The sequence below is a fragment of the Zingiber officinale genome, chromosome 3A (assembly GCF_018446385.1).
Source record: "Zingiber officinale cultivar Zhangliang chromosome 3A, Zo_v1.1, whole genome shotgun sequence".
NCBI classification, from domain to species: Eukaryota; Viridiplantae; Streptophyta; class Magnoliopsida; order Zingiberales; family Zingiberaceae; genus Zingiber; species Zingiber officinale.
The window spans coordinates 111,272,018-111,287,172 of NC_055990.1; positions in this window are offsets into that span (position 1 = coordinate 111,272,018).

Below are 15,155 nucleotides of genomic sequence, written 5' to 3' on the forward strand. Positions count from 1 at the left end.
ATGTTAACAATATGCAGCATAATTTTATATTAATGATATGTTCATTTATTTATGTTGTTTGCTTGACATGATGCATGATTAGTTCATGATGTATTAAATGATTAGTTCATTTAATTAAAGAAATCATGATATATTAAATGATTAGTTTATTTAATTAAAAGAATTCATGATATTAAAAATGATTAGTTCATTTGTTGGAATGTATGTAATAGAATTGATTAATATTAATTTGATTGGTCATACGAATGATGAGTGAAAACATAGTTGTCACTTGATTTTGTAAACCAACTCAAAGTAATATTAAGTCAATCATAAATTGCATACATATAATATACACTGAATACTAAATAATGTGTTTATTTATGATAGATTATGGCAACCAAAAACATAATAGCTGAACTCAACAAAGGTGAAAAACTTAATGGGGATAACTATAAGATCTGACACCTCAGGATACAATATGTAATTGAGGAACAAGAAGTTCTAGAGGCTATAAATCAGGTTATGGAAGTACCTGTAGATGGTCCCACTACACAACACAGACGAGATCTTGATGCCTATAAGGCATGGAAGAAAAAGGACTCCACTGCAAAAGGCATATTGATTAGTTCAATGGTAGATAACCTAGCTTTTGAGTATGAGTCATATCTTACGGCTCATGCAGTCTGGGTAGCCCTTAAAGAAAAATACAGTGGAGTAAGTCTGAGCAAGCTTCGACAGCTGACAATCAAGTTTGACAGCTACAAAAAGCGTCCGAATGTGTCAATGGTTTAACACCTCAGGGAGATGTCGAACATGATTCGGGAGCTGAAAACTGCTGGTCATGAGTTGACTAATGAACAGCAGGTTCAAGCAGTTATTTGTTCACTTCCAGATTCTTGGGAGACCATGAAGCAGACCCTAACTCATAGTGAGAGTATCAAGACTTTCATTGACGTCTCACGCCATGTAGAATTGGAGGCGGAGAGAGTCGAATTCGCAAGGATTTCTGGATAAGCCTATGTGGTTGTAGGTTCTGCTGGATCATATGGATCTAAGAAAAAGAAATGGTTCAAAAAAGGGAAGGGAAAGAAGCGGGAAGCTGCTGTTGTGGGACAGGGCCCAATCAAGAAGATAGTAAAGAAGACTGGAAAGAAACCTAAAAACAAGTTGACTTGTTTTAACTGTGGCAAGAAGGGTCACTTCGCTCGGGAGTGCACTAAGTCGAAAAAGGTAAATCCAAGTGTGTCTTCTTTTCAAGAGCATTTTGTTACTAGTTCAGTGTTGTTAGCTGATTCTTATCCTTTGTGGATTATAGATTCGGGAGCAACCAACCATGTAGCTCGGGAACGAGTTACATTTGTTGAGTACCGTCGGGTACCAGCTGACAACAAGTGGATCTATGTGGGAAACAATGCAAGAGTTGAAGTCAAAGGAGTCAGCACTTGCAAACTCAACCTCCATGGTGGTAGAGTTTTGTTTCTACATGATGTCCTGTATGCTCCTTAAATTCGACGGAATCTTGTTTCCGTTACATGTCTTCTTGATTTAGGATATTGTATTAATTTTTACAGTCGGTCTGTTGAACTTAAGATTGATTCAGTGTCAATCGGACATGGTTTTTTAACAAATGGTTTTATGGTTCTTGATGTAGAACCAGATGTCAATTATGCTATTGATGGTTGTTTTTCAAACATTGCTCTAACTAGTGATGTAGATATAACTGATGAGGTTTGGCATGCTAGATTAGGACACATAGGACAAGAATGTATGAGTCGGTTGGCTAGAGAGGGTCTATTGGGCACTCGGGCTAAGATTCAATTGTCCATATGTGAGCATTGTCTTGCTGGAAAAGCAACTAGGAAACCATTTGGTAAGGTTATTAGATATGAATCAACATTGCAGTTAATTCATTCGGATATTTGTGGTCCAATGAATGTGAAGGCTAGACATGGAGCTTCCTGTTTCATTACATTTATTGATGATTTCTCTAGGTTCGGTCATGTGTATTTGATTTCTCACAAATCTGAAGCATTAGATTGCTTCATTCGTTATATGAACGAAGTTGAGAATCAAACGGAACGTAAAGTTAAGACTTTACACACTGACTATGGAGGGGAGTATTTGTCTGATATGTTCAAGACAATATGTAATGATAGAGGGATTATTAGACAGCTGACAATCCCTGGAACTCCACAGCAAAATGGGGTAGCTGAAAGAAGAAATAGGACTCTTCTTGAAATGGTTAGGTCTATGATGGCGCAAGCTAATTTGCCAATCTCCTATTGGGGAGATGCATTATTAACTGCAGCTTATATACTTAACAAAGTGCCTTCAAAGTCAGTTCCATCTACCCCATATGAACGTTGGACAGGCAGAAAACCATATTTAAGTAATTTGAGACCCTGGGGGTAAGCTGCTTATGTTCATGTTAGTTCTCACAAGTATGGAAAACTGGGACCTAGGGGTAAGAAATGTATCTTTATAAGATATCATGAGACCTCCAAAAGTTATGTTTTCATAGGTGAGCAACTAGATGGAACCATCTCCGAAATAGACTCGAGAGATGCGACTTTTCTTGAAACAGAGTTCCCAATCAAAGGTGATGTTGATAAAAATGTTCCTCTATTAGAGGAGGATGTGATATTATCAACAAGAGAGGTGTCGAAAGGGATACCTGAGTCTAGTCAACCAAGTGGGAGTGATATGTCGAGTCATGAGTTGACTTCTCAACAGCCCAACTTACGGAGAAGTGTTCGTAAGATCAAACCTAAGAAGAGGTTTGAAATTGAGAATGAGGCATTGGTTACACTTTCAATTGACGACGATGAACCTCAATCCATTGAGGAAGCATTGGGATGTAGAGTTAGAGAAAAATGGAAAGCTGCAATGGTTGAAGAGATGGAGTCAATGATTTAAAATCATGTTTGGGACTTAGTCGATCTTCCTTCGGGCCGAAGGGCTATTGGGAATAAGTGGATTCTCAAAATAAAGAGGAAAGCAGATGGATCGATTAATAGATACAAAGCTCGTTTAGTTGCAAAAGGATATACCCAAATGACGGGTATTGACTTTGAAGAGACATTTTCTCCCGTAGTGAAATTTATATTAATAAGAGTTATTTTGGCCTTTGTGGCACATTATGACTTGGAATTACATCAAATGGATGTAAAAATCGCTTTCCTCAACGGTGATCTTGATGAAGAAATCTATATAGTTCAACCAGAAGGTTTCATTGCTGAAGGCCAAGAGCAGAAAGTATGTAGACTTAAAAAGTCTATATATGGGTTAAAGCAAGCGTCAAGACAATGGAATATAAGATTTAACGAAGTCGTTTTATCTTATGGTTTTGAGATGATCAATGAGGATCATTGTGTTTTCCTAAAAAGGGAAAAAGAAAAGTATGTCATTTTATCATTATATGTTGATGATATGCTGATAGCTGGAAATGACATAGTATATGTGAATGAAGTCAGGAAGTGGCTTGTTAGGATGTATACTAAAAGCTTAGCTTTTGATATAAACATTTATCTAGAAATAAGAATCACATTGGTCAAATGTCTACATTTATGATAAATGTAATTGTTCAATTAATTTATATTGTAGATAACATGGTGTGTGGTGTCACACACAGAAGATCATGTTATCGGTTCCTTATAAATTATAAAAAGTAGCTCACGACCAAGATGGAAAGGAACAAACCATTGGAAGGTCGTAGTGTAATTAGATATTAGTTTATCTTAACTATATAATTACACTAGTACACTTAGAGTGTATTGAGTAGGACCATTTGAGGTCGTTTCTTTTATACTGACTTTATAAAGGAACAAAGACCTCAGTTATTATGGAATGTGTGCTCTTAATCCTAATATAATAACAAGCACATATATTTGATATTTATTTCTTTAATTTATCAATGGGTGAGATTTAGTTCGATAAATCAATAAGCCCGATAAGTTGGGAAATGATATCACTTATAGTGTGTGTTGTTGATTATAGAAGGAAACTGTGTCCTAGTGATCTAGGTTGAGAATGTCCCCAAGAGGAGCTCATAAGGATTGTCATGTTAAACCCTGCAGGTGGACTTAGTCCGACATGACGATGAAGTTGAGTGGTACAACTCTTGGAGCTAGATATTAATTAAGGGAATTGTCAGTAACTTACTTAATTAGTGGACATTTGTTATCTTAAACACAAGGAGACTATGTAACGCTCGAAAAATTCTCAAAACTATTTTAGAAATATTCTATGATTTTTCTGGAATTTTAGGATATTTTTATGGAATTTTTAGAATAGCGGAAGTAGCAAAAATAAATAGAAAACGAAAATAGCTTACGCGAGAATTGAACCCGAGACCTATTGGGTCCTATGACTTATGGTGAACCATGGTAACCAAGTGAACCCAGCAGGGCCGTGCTGAAAGGAAAGGGAAACAATTAAATTTATATTCAAGTTGGGCCGAGATTACCACTTAATATAAATAGGAAGGAATTAAGTGAAGAGTTATTTTCTTTTAACGTGACTTTTCTCCTCCTCACCCTAGTTTCCGCCGACCCCTCTCCCTTCCTCTTCTTCTCTCAGCGCCAACCATAAGCCAAGGCTAGGGTTCCGTCCCCTAGGCTAGGAGCACCTCCTGGCAACACAAAAGCACGAGGACGCTTCCCTCCGCGAGAAGAACGCATAGGCGCGAGAAGATCGTCGAAAGGATCGTCTCCTCCGGAGATCTAGCGATTAGAACCATAAGAAAATCCGAACAGGAGGTAAGAAACCCCTCATCTGCAGTATAAGTAGCTCTCGTGTGAATTTCATGTATTAGTTTAGTAATATGTAGACTACCGACACAAAGGATGCGAATTAGCGCATACCAAGTGTTCGATTTAAATTGTTTAGCACAGAAAAATGCAACTTAGGCATTTTAGTGGCTTAGATAAATGCAATAGAAGCATTTCATAGCTTATTGAGTCTTGCTCCAGCTTTTACAGGACTAGATGTCCAATGGGTGGGCTCCCACATTCGCCTCTAGGTTGAGATAACCTAGTTCTAGGTTTAGACAACCTAGTAAAAGCAAGACGAGAATTTATTAGTTTATGTTCAGCATTTTACTTTCTCAGTGGCACTGTACTGGATTAGATATCCATTGGGTTGGGCTCCCATAGTCGTCCCTAGGTTCAGATAACCTAGTAACCCTACTAAATTCGGGACTTGCAAACCCGGGTCTAGTTAGGGATGCGCGCATAGCACGTACAGATGCCGGGCCCATCAGCAGCATGATTAGTATTTTCATCTATTATATATGTAGTTTTTTTTAAACTCTCACAAAATAGTTAGTGAAATTAGTATAACTTTAGCATTTACTAGAATTAGCTCAGTTCATGCTTCAGTTCAGCTCACTCTTATGATTATGTATGATAGCTCTATGTTCAGTTTTATTACACATGCTTTAGATGATAGTATGCCATGACTAGCTTTGATTTCTATGTATGATAGCATGCCATGTTTTAGTCTAAACAGTACATATTTCAAATAGCATGTTTTAAAAGCATATTGCATCGAAAGCATGTTTTTGTGAGGTACATGGTTTCTTACTAAGCGAAAGCTTACAGATACTTTTTCCTTATACTGCAGATAGAGGTAAAGGAAAAATGGACTAGTGGAGGCTGGAGGGCAATGCGATGAAGATGTGTGTGGATGGAACTTGGAACAAAGATCTTAGGGAATCGTAGTGAACCTTGTTTTGGACATTTATGAACTTAGCATTTCTTATTACGCTACTTTTACTCATTTAAGTGTTTGCATGCATGGAGTAATAGAAACTCTGCTTAGATTGTTAGTAAACCTGTTTAGAATGCTAGCTGATTGTTATTAGAATATTTTCTAGTCATTTTAGAACTTGTAATGTGATTGAGGCACGAAACTGTGCTGAAATCAGAACTTAGCTGTAAAATCAGAAACCCCAATCGATCGGTGGATCGATTGGGGGTTCCCAATCGATCAGCTGATCGATTGGGCAATTTGTTCCGCGAACAGATGCGTCGGATCGATCACCGATCGATCCAGCCAGTTTCATCGCGAACAGAGAGCTCCGGAATCGATAGCATGCTGGATCGATCCAACCCAGGTCCCGCATACAGTAGCCAGCTGAATCGATCACTGGATCGATTCAACCATTCCAATCGATCTGTGGATCGATTGGGAGGCCTGAGATTTGCTGGGAAGCCTTTAGTTCAGTTCCTTGACCATGGGGGAGGTAAAATATGTCATGAATAGTTAGATTACACCCCTTAGCATGTATAGAATCAAGAAATATTAGTAGTTTAGCAAAGTTTTAATTAGTACAGCTTCCGCATCTAGATTTAGCGATGGTCAGGGAAGAGTTAGCACAGATTAATGTGACGATCGGCCTCACAGCCTAGTTAGTAGGAGGCGGGTCATTACAGAGTGGTATCAGAGCAGTTTCCATACTTCCTACACACACATCAGCATTGAACCTGTAGCTTCCAAGTAAGAACATCTCTCACCTTATTTATGTTTCCTGTTTTCATGTTAGAAGTAAATGAAACATGTTTATTTATGATAGTACCTAACATGATAACCATAGATATGTAATTATGATTGTATTAGTTATGTATGTCCTCTATGTCTCTAGAATGGCACGAGGACGCTCAGCTAGAAGGGCGCCTCCTCCCGACCTTACAACATTAGTGGCTCAGTTACAGGCAACAGTAGGAGATAGCCACCTTAAAGGCTAATCGGCAGAATACTCACAGTCACCCGGAACCAAACTTAGCAACACCAGTCTTAGAGGTTCCCCAGTCCGACCTCTGCCGCACAGTAGCGGAGAGAAGCCTATCGATCTAGTGGCGGAGAGTCAAGCTCGAGAACTTCTCAGCACCAATGAACCATGGGATGCTCAAGCTGGTTCACATTGGAAGTACGATGGAGCTTACGGGTGGCGGAACATGAGAAAGTGAAGTCGCCTCCTTCTGGACAGGGGAGATGCATGCATGTGGTGGGAGAGAATTAGGCGAAGCACCAGAGAAACAGATGACATGGGACTTGAGAAAGAATTCTTTGGGAGTTCTTTCACATGGTTACAAACCGCAACTCTGACGAGTTCGAGTTTCGTCGCAACCTATCGGTTGAGGAAGCCGAAGAATTCAATAGATTGGCTCGCCTATGCCCGAACTAGTCAGCACAGAAAAAGAATGAGTTCGGTTGATGCTCAAGATCTTGAGGAAATAGCGATGAACGTGGTGGCGGCATGGGCAAACCACCAAGAACTAGTCTGGTGCTCGACCCAGCACTACGAATAATATCAAGCAACAAAACAAGTCCTCTCCGAGTCCAAAGGGCAAGGAGGCTCGGTACCAGAAACAACGTGGCTCTAACTGGAAAGGGAACTCTAGCAACAAGCGCAAACCAGGGAGTTACCCAAAAGGAGGACCAGCTAGTAAACAGCCCAGTTATCCAAAGTGTGCTACTTGTGGGAAATTCCACCCTGGAGTTTGTTGTAAGGGCACACGAGGATGCTTTGAGTGTGGACAAGAAGGGCACATGGCCAAGTAGTGTCCGAACAAGGCCAGCTTTCCTCCACCACAGCCGATCCAGTACAAAGCCAAGCCAGCACAGTTGCATCAGATGCAGGCCGCTTTAGATGGTCCCCACATCAGCCAGGGCAGACTAGAAGCCCCTCCAGCTACGAAAAATGCACGGATCTACTCACTCACCAGAGAGGACGTAGCAAATGCCTTGACAGTTGTTTCAGGTTAGATTAGTATTTTACAGCAAAGTACAACTGCCTTATTCGATACTGGGGCAACCCATTCATATATATCCAGGGCATTTGCCAAGAAGTTAGCAATACCTCCAGTGGTACTCAGTAGTCAGTTTCTAACAACATTACCTTCAGGAGAAATTATGGCATCCACGCACTGGCTCAGAGCAGTGCCAGTCATTATAGCAGACAGAGAACTCTTTTGTGATCTGATAGTGCTAAATATAACTGACTACGATGTCATATTTAGAATGGACTTCTTGATCAGATACGGTGCCTCCATCGAGTGCCATAAGCAGAAAGTCGTATTCCAACCTGAAGCAGAAGCACAGTTTGAATTCATCGGAGAACCCAAGAGAAGGGCCAAGAAGTTTCTCTCAGCTATGAAGGCACATAAATTAATGGATTCAAGATGTACGGGATTTTTAGCGCATGTAGACAATATCAGTCAGGACAAGGACCAACAGCTAGCAGAGGTCCGAGTCGTATGTGACTACCCAACAGTCTTCCCTGAAGAGTTACCAGGCTTAGCACCAGATAGGGAGATTGAATTTGAGATAGAGCTCATTCCCGGTACAAATCCTATTTCCAAAGCGCCTTACCGCATGGCTCCAGCAGAACTAAAAGAACTTTATGAGCAACTACAGGAGCTGCTTGACAAAGGCTTCATACGCCCTAGTCACTCACCATGGGGAGCGCCTGTATTGTTTGTGAAGAAGAAGGACGGGAGCATGCGCCTGTGTATAGATTACCGGGCACTGAACCAAGTCACGATCAAGAACAGGTATCCTCTTCCCAGAATAGATGACCTGTTCGACTAGCTAAAGGGAGCAGCAGTGTTCTTTAAGATAGACCTCAGATCTGGTTATCATCAGGTGAAAGTCAATGAAGGGGATATACCCAAGACAACATTCAGGACTAGATACGGACATTACGAGTTTGTAGTCATGCCCTTTGGCGTGACAAATGCTCCAGCTACTTTCATGGACCTCATGAATAGGGTATTAAGAGAATACTTAGATAAGTTTGTTATCGTGTTCATCGATGACATTCTTATCTATTCAGGAACTCAGGAAGAACACACAGAGCACCTGAAAATAGTATTGCAGACCCTTCAGCAGAATCAGCTGTACGCCAAGTTCACAAAATGCAAATTTTGGTTAGATCAGGTGTCCTTCCTGGGCCACATCATCTCAAAGGATGGTATCATGGTAGACCCCAGTAAGATAGAAGCTGTGAGTAACTGGAAAAGACCCAAGAACGCTAGCGAGATCAGAAGTTTTCTGGGATTAGCAGGTTATTATCGGAAATCGTGAGGACTTCTCAGGATAGCCTCCCGACAACTCTTACGAAAGCAGAAATATCGGTGGACGCAGTTTATTGAAAAGGAGATTGACTAGTGCACCTATTTCGACTCTACAGACAGCTTTGACATTTATAGTGATGCCTCTAAGTTGGGACTAGGAGCAGTGCTGATGCAAGACGGCAAGGTAATCGCCTACGCCTCCAGACAACTCAAGGATTATGAGAAGAACTATCCTACTCATGACCTTGAGCTTGCAGCAGTAGTCTTCGCTCTCAAAATTTGGAGACATTACTTGTATGGAGCTCAGTACAGAGTCTGAAGTACTTCTTCACTCAGAAGGATCTGAATATGCAGTAGCGACATAGACATCCTCTAGCACCCAGGAAAAGTAAATAGGGTAGCTGATGCACTTAGCAGAAAGTCCAGTGCTACCTTGTTATCTTTAGCAGTCATGTCACCACCCCTACAGAAAGAGATCACAGATTTCGATCTCGAACTCATAGTCGGACAGCTCTCTACTATGACATTAGAGTCTACCTTGCTTGGTGACATCCAGACAGCTCAGGAGCAGGATCCTGAAATTCAGAAAATCAAACAAGGATTAGCAGGAACAGAAAGTGGAGAATTCAGAGTGTCCGCTAGTGGGGTGTTGTATTTTGGTGATAGATTATGTGTTCCAGATCAGGAAGAACTCAGAAGGAAGATTTTAGATGAGGCTCACAAGACTCCCTATGCGATGCATCCAGACTCCACCAAAATGTACTAGGACTTGAAGAAGCGTTTTTGGTGGCCTGGGATGAAGAGAGACATCGCTCGATATGTCAGCACCTGCCTAACCTATCAGAGGGTTAAGGCAGAACATCAGAGATCAGGAGGAATTTTGCAGTCCATTCAGATACCCGAATGGAAGTGGGAAGATATTTCTATGGATTTCATAGTGGGACTACCCAGAACCACGAATGGTTTCGATACCATCTGGGTAATAGTCGACAGATTGACTAAATCAGCCCACTTCTTAGCTATCAGGATATCCTACTCCATGGAACAGCTAGCACAGTTGTATCTCAAGGAGATCATTAGACTACATGGAGTCCCACGAACCATTATATCAGACAGAGACAGTAGGTTCACATCACACTTTTGGGAGTGTGTACAGTCAGCTTTGGGCACGAAGTTAAAGTTCAGCACAGCTTTCCATCCTCAGATAGATGGTCAGACGGAGCGAGTAAATCAGGTACTCGAAGATATGCTCCGAGCATGTGCCCTAGATTTCAAAGGAAGTTGGTGCAAATATCTGAGTCTAGTAGAATTTGCATACAACAACAACTATCAGGCCACTATCGGTATGACACCTTACGAGGCTCTCTATGGGCGGAGGTGTAGATCTCCAATCTACTTGTATGAGAGTGGTGAATAGAAGGAACTAGAACTTCAGACAGATCTAGTGGCAGATACCACAGCAGCTATACAGCAGATCCGCCAGAGGATAGAGACAGCTCAGAGCTGCCAGAAAAGCTATGCTGATACACGGCGCAGACCCTTAGAGTTTTCAGTTGGGGATTCAGTGTTCCTCAGAATAGCTCCCATGAAGGGGTAATGCGTTTTGGGAAGAAGGGCAAACTAAGTCCCAGATATGTGGGACCATACCTTATCACTAGAAGAGTAGGCAGAGTAACATATGAGCTAGAGCTACCTCAGGAAATGTCAGCTATCCACAAGGTATTTCATGTCTCTATGCTGAAGAAGCAAATCCCAGATGCCACCCAGGTGATTGAGCCCCAGCTGGTACAAGTCCGGGAAGACCTCAGCTATGACAGTCGGCCTACTCAAATAGTAGATCGAGCAGTACCATTAGTAAAGGTCATTTGGCAAAATCACACAGCAGAAGAGGCAACTTGGGAGACAGAAGCTAGTATGAGACAGAAGTAACCCAGAGTTATTCTAAGTTCGAGGATGAACTTTTTATAAGGTATGGGGGATTGTAATGCCCAAAAAATTCTCAAAACTATTTTAGAAATATTCTATGATTTTTCTGGAATTTTAGGATATTTTTATGGAATTTTTAGAATAGCGGAAGTAGCAAAAATAAATAGAAAACGAAAATAGCTTACGCGGGAATTGAACCTGAGACCTATTGGGTCCTATGACTTATGGTGAACCATGGTAACCAAGTGAACCCAGCAGAGCCGTGCTGAAAGGAAAGGGAAACAATTAAATTTATATTCAAGTTGGGCCGAGATTACAACTTAATATAAATAGGGAGGAATTAAGTGAAGAGTTATTTTCTTTTAACGTGACTTTTCTCCTCCTCACACTAGTTTCCGCCGACCCTCTACCTTCCTCTTCTTCTCTCGGCGCCAACCACAAGCCAAGGCTAGGGTTCCGCCCCCTAGGCTAGGAGCACCTCCTGGCAACACAAAAGCACGAGGACGCTTCCCTCCGCGAGAAGAACGCATAGGCGCGAGAAGATCGTCGAAAGGATCGTCTCCTCCGGAGATCTAGCGATTAGAACCGTAAGAAAATCCGAACAGGAGGTAAGAAACCCCTCACCTGCAGTATAAGTAGCTCTTGTGTGAATTTCATGTATTAGTTTAGTAATATGTAGACTACCGACACAAAGGATGCGAATTAGCGCATACCAAGTGTTCGATTTAAATTGTTTAGCACAGAAAAATGCAACTTAGGCATTTTAGTGGCTTAGATAAATGTAATAGAAGCATTTCATAGCTTATTGAGTCTTGCTCTAGCTTTTACAGGACTAGATGTCCAATGGGTGGGCTCCCACAGTCGCCTCTAGGTTGAGATAACCTAGTTCTAGGTTTAGACAACCTAGTAAAAGCAAGACGAGAATTTATTAGCTTATGTTCAGCATTTTACTTTCTCAGTGGCACTATACTGGATTAGATATCCATTGGGTTGGGCTCCCATAGTCGTCCCTAGGTTCAGATAACCTAGTAACCCTACTAAATTCGGGACTTGCAAACCCGGGTCTAGTTAGGGATGCGCGCATAGCAAAGTATCAGCAGCATGATTAGTATTTTCATCTATTATATATGTAGTTTTTTTTAAACTCTCACAAAATAGTTAGTGAAATCAGTATAACTTTAGCATTTGCTAGAATTAGCTCAGTTCATGCTTCTGTTCAGCTCACTCTTATGATTATGTATGATAGCTCTATGTTCAGTTTTATTACACATGCTTTAGATGATAGTATGCCATGACTAGCTTTGATTTCTATGTATGATAGCATGCCATGTTTTAGTCTAAACAGTACATATTTCAAATAGCATGTTTTAAAAGCATATTGCATCGAAAGCATGTTTTTGTGAGGTACATGGTTTCTTACTAAGCGAAAGCTTACAGATACTTTTTCCTTATACTGCAGATAGAGGTAAAGGAAAAATGGACTAGTGGAGGCAGGAGGGCAATGCGATGAAGATGTGTGTGGATGGAACTTGGAACAAAGATCTTAGGGAATCACAGTGAACCTTGTTTTGGACATTTATGAACTTAGCATTTCTTATTACGCTACTTTTACTCATTTAAGTGTTTGCATGCATGGAGTAATAGAAACTCTGCTTAGATTGTTAGTAAACCTGTTTAGAATGCTAGCTGATTGTTATTAGAATATTTTCTAGTCATTTTAGAACTTGTAATGTGATTGAGGCACGAAACAGTGCTGAAATCAGAGCTTAGCTGCAAAATCAGAAACCCCAATCTATCGGTGGATCGATTGGGGGTTCCCAATCGATCAGCTGATCGATTGGGCAATTTGTTCCGTGAACAGTAGGCTTCTGGATCGATCCAGCATTCTGTCACGAACAGAGAGCTCCGGGATCGATCGCCAGATCGATTGACCAGTCTGGATCGATCAGCCGGATCGATCCAACCCAGGTCCCGCATACAGTAGCCGGCTGAATCGATCACTGGATCGATTCAACCATTCCAATCGATCTATGGATCGATTGGGAGGCCTGAGATTTGCTGGAAAGCCTTTAGTTCAGTTCCTTGACCATGGGGGAGGTAAAATATGTCATGAATAGTTAGATTACACCCCTTAGCATGTATAGAATCAAGAAATATTAGTAGTTTAGCAAAGTTTTAATTAGTACAGCTTCCGCATCTAGATTTAGCGATGGTCAGGGAATAGTTAGCACAGATTAATGTGACGATCGGCCTCACAGCCTAGTTAGTAGGAGGCGGGTCGTTATAGACTAACACACTCATAATAAGAAGGAGCCCAAAATGTAATTTGGGATTGGTGCGGTAGTTCAATAATAGTTCTCTAGTGGAATGAATTATTATTGATAAAATTAAGTTGTGTGTTTGGGGCGAACACAGGATGCTTAATTTTATCGGGAGACCAAAATCAATTCCTCCTCTCGGTCCCTATCGTAGCCTCTTAATTATAAAGTACTATACCCACCTATACCCACCTATACTCACCTTCTTACCCATCCCATAGGGGCCGGCCAAGCTAGCTTGGAGACCAAGCTAGGGCTAGCCAAAGTTTGGTTCATGGGTGCTTCAAGGTGGCCGGCCCTAGCTTGGGTTCAAGCTTGGTGTGGCCGACCCAAATTAAAATAAAAGGATTTTTATTTTTTAAAATTTTCTTATGTGGATAACATGATTTAAAAGAGAGTTTAAAAATTTAAATCTTTCCTTTTATAAGATTCTACAAAAGATTAAGAGAAGAGCTAAATCTCTTTCCTTATTTGTAGATTAAAAGGTTGATTTTAATTTTGGTAAACATTTTCCTTTTAACCATGTTCATGATTTAAAAGAAAGTTTAAAAATTAATAATTCTCTTTTATTAGTTTCTACAAAAGATTAAGAAAAGATTTGATATCTTTCCTTATTTGTAGATTGAAAGGAGATTTTAATTTTTGAGATAACTTTCCAGAAATTATCCACATGTTTAAAGAAAGATTTAATTTATAAAATTTCCTTTTAACCAATCATGAAGGGATAAAAATTATTGGAGAAATTTTTTATAAAATTTCCGGAAGCAAATAAGGAAGTTTTAATTTGTGTTTAAAATTTTTATTTGCTTGGAGATTTGGTGTGGCCGGCCATTATAATAATGAGAAGAAAAATTATTTTTAATTAAATAAAATTTTCCTTTTCATGGTAAAGGAATTAAGGAAGTTTTTATTAAAATTTCCATATTTGCCAAGACCAAGGATTATAAAAGAGAAGGTAGAGGAGCCTTCATGGGAGAACAACCTCTATTCTTTTCCTCCCTCTCTTCCTTGGTTTTGGTGGCCGGCCCTCTTTCTCTCCTCTCCTCTTGTTGGCCGAAACCTATCTTCTTGGTGGAGCTCTTGTTTGTGGCCAGATCAAGGAAGGAGAAGAAGAAGAGAAAGCAAGCTTCGTCTCTAGCATCCCTTGGAGCATTGGTGGTGGCCGAAATTCTTCATCCTTGAAGAAATTTATTGTGGCCAAAATCTAGAAGAAAGAAGGAAGGTGGAAAGGTGGTTCTCATCTCGGAAGATCGTTGCCCACACAACGCCCGAGGTTAGAAGAGGAATACGGTAAAAGATCAAGAGGTCTTTCTCAAAGGTATAACTAGTATTTTTCCTTTCCGCATCATACTAGTTATTTTTGGAAATAATACCAAATACAAGAGGCATGTGATTCTAGTATTTCGAATTTATTTTCGATGTTGTGTTCTTTTGTTTTTCTTTTTCCTTGTGATTTGATTGTTCTTTTCAGTTGACCTAAAGTTATTTAAGGAAATTAAATATTAGTTTTCCTTAAAAGGCTTTGTCTAGTCGGTGGTGGTTACTTCCATATCCAAGAAGGCCATGTGCCTCGCCACGTCAGTACTGGAAGCCAATTTTGGAAATTAATATTTAATAGAATTAATAACGTAGGTGATTTGGATCGAAAGTGTTAAGTTCCGCAGGAAATCCAAGTCTAAACCTAAAAGAATAAATAAATTAAACTTTGGATCAAACGTGTTAAGTTCCGCAGGCGATCCAAGTTTAATTTAAAAGAACACATGGTAGCTAGGAAAAAAGTTCAGACCTTTGTACAAAATTTTTGTACAGTGGAACCATTAGGTTTTCCGAGTAGCAACCAACAATTGGTATC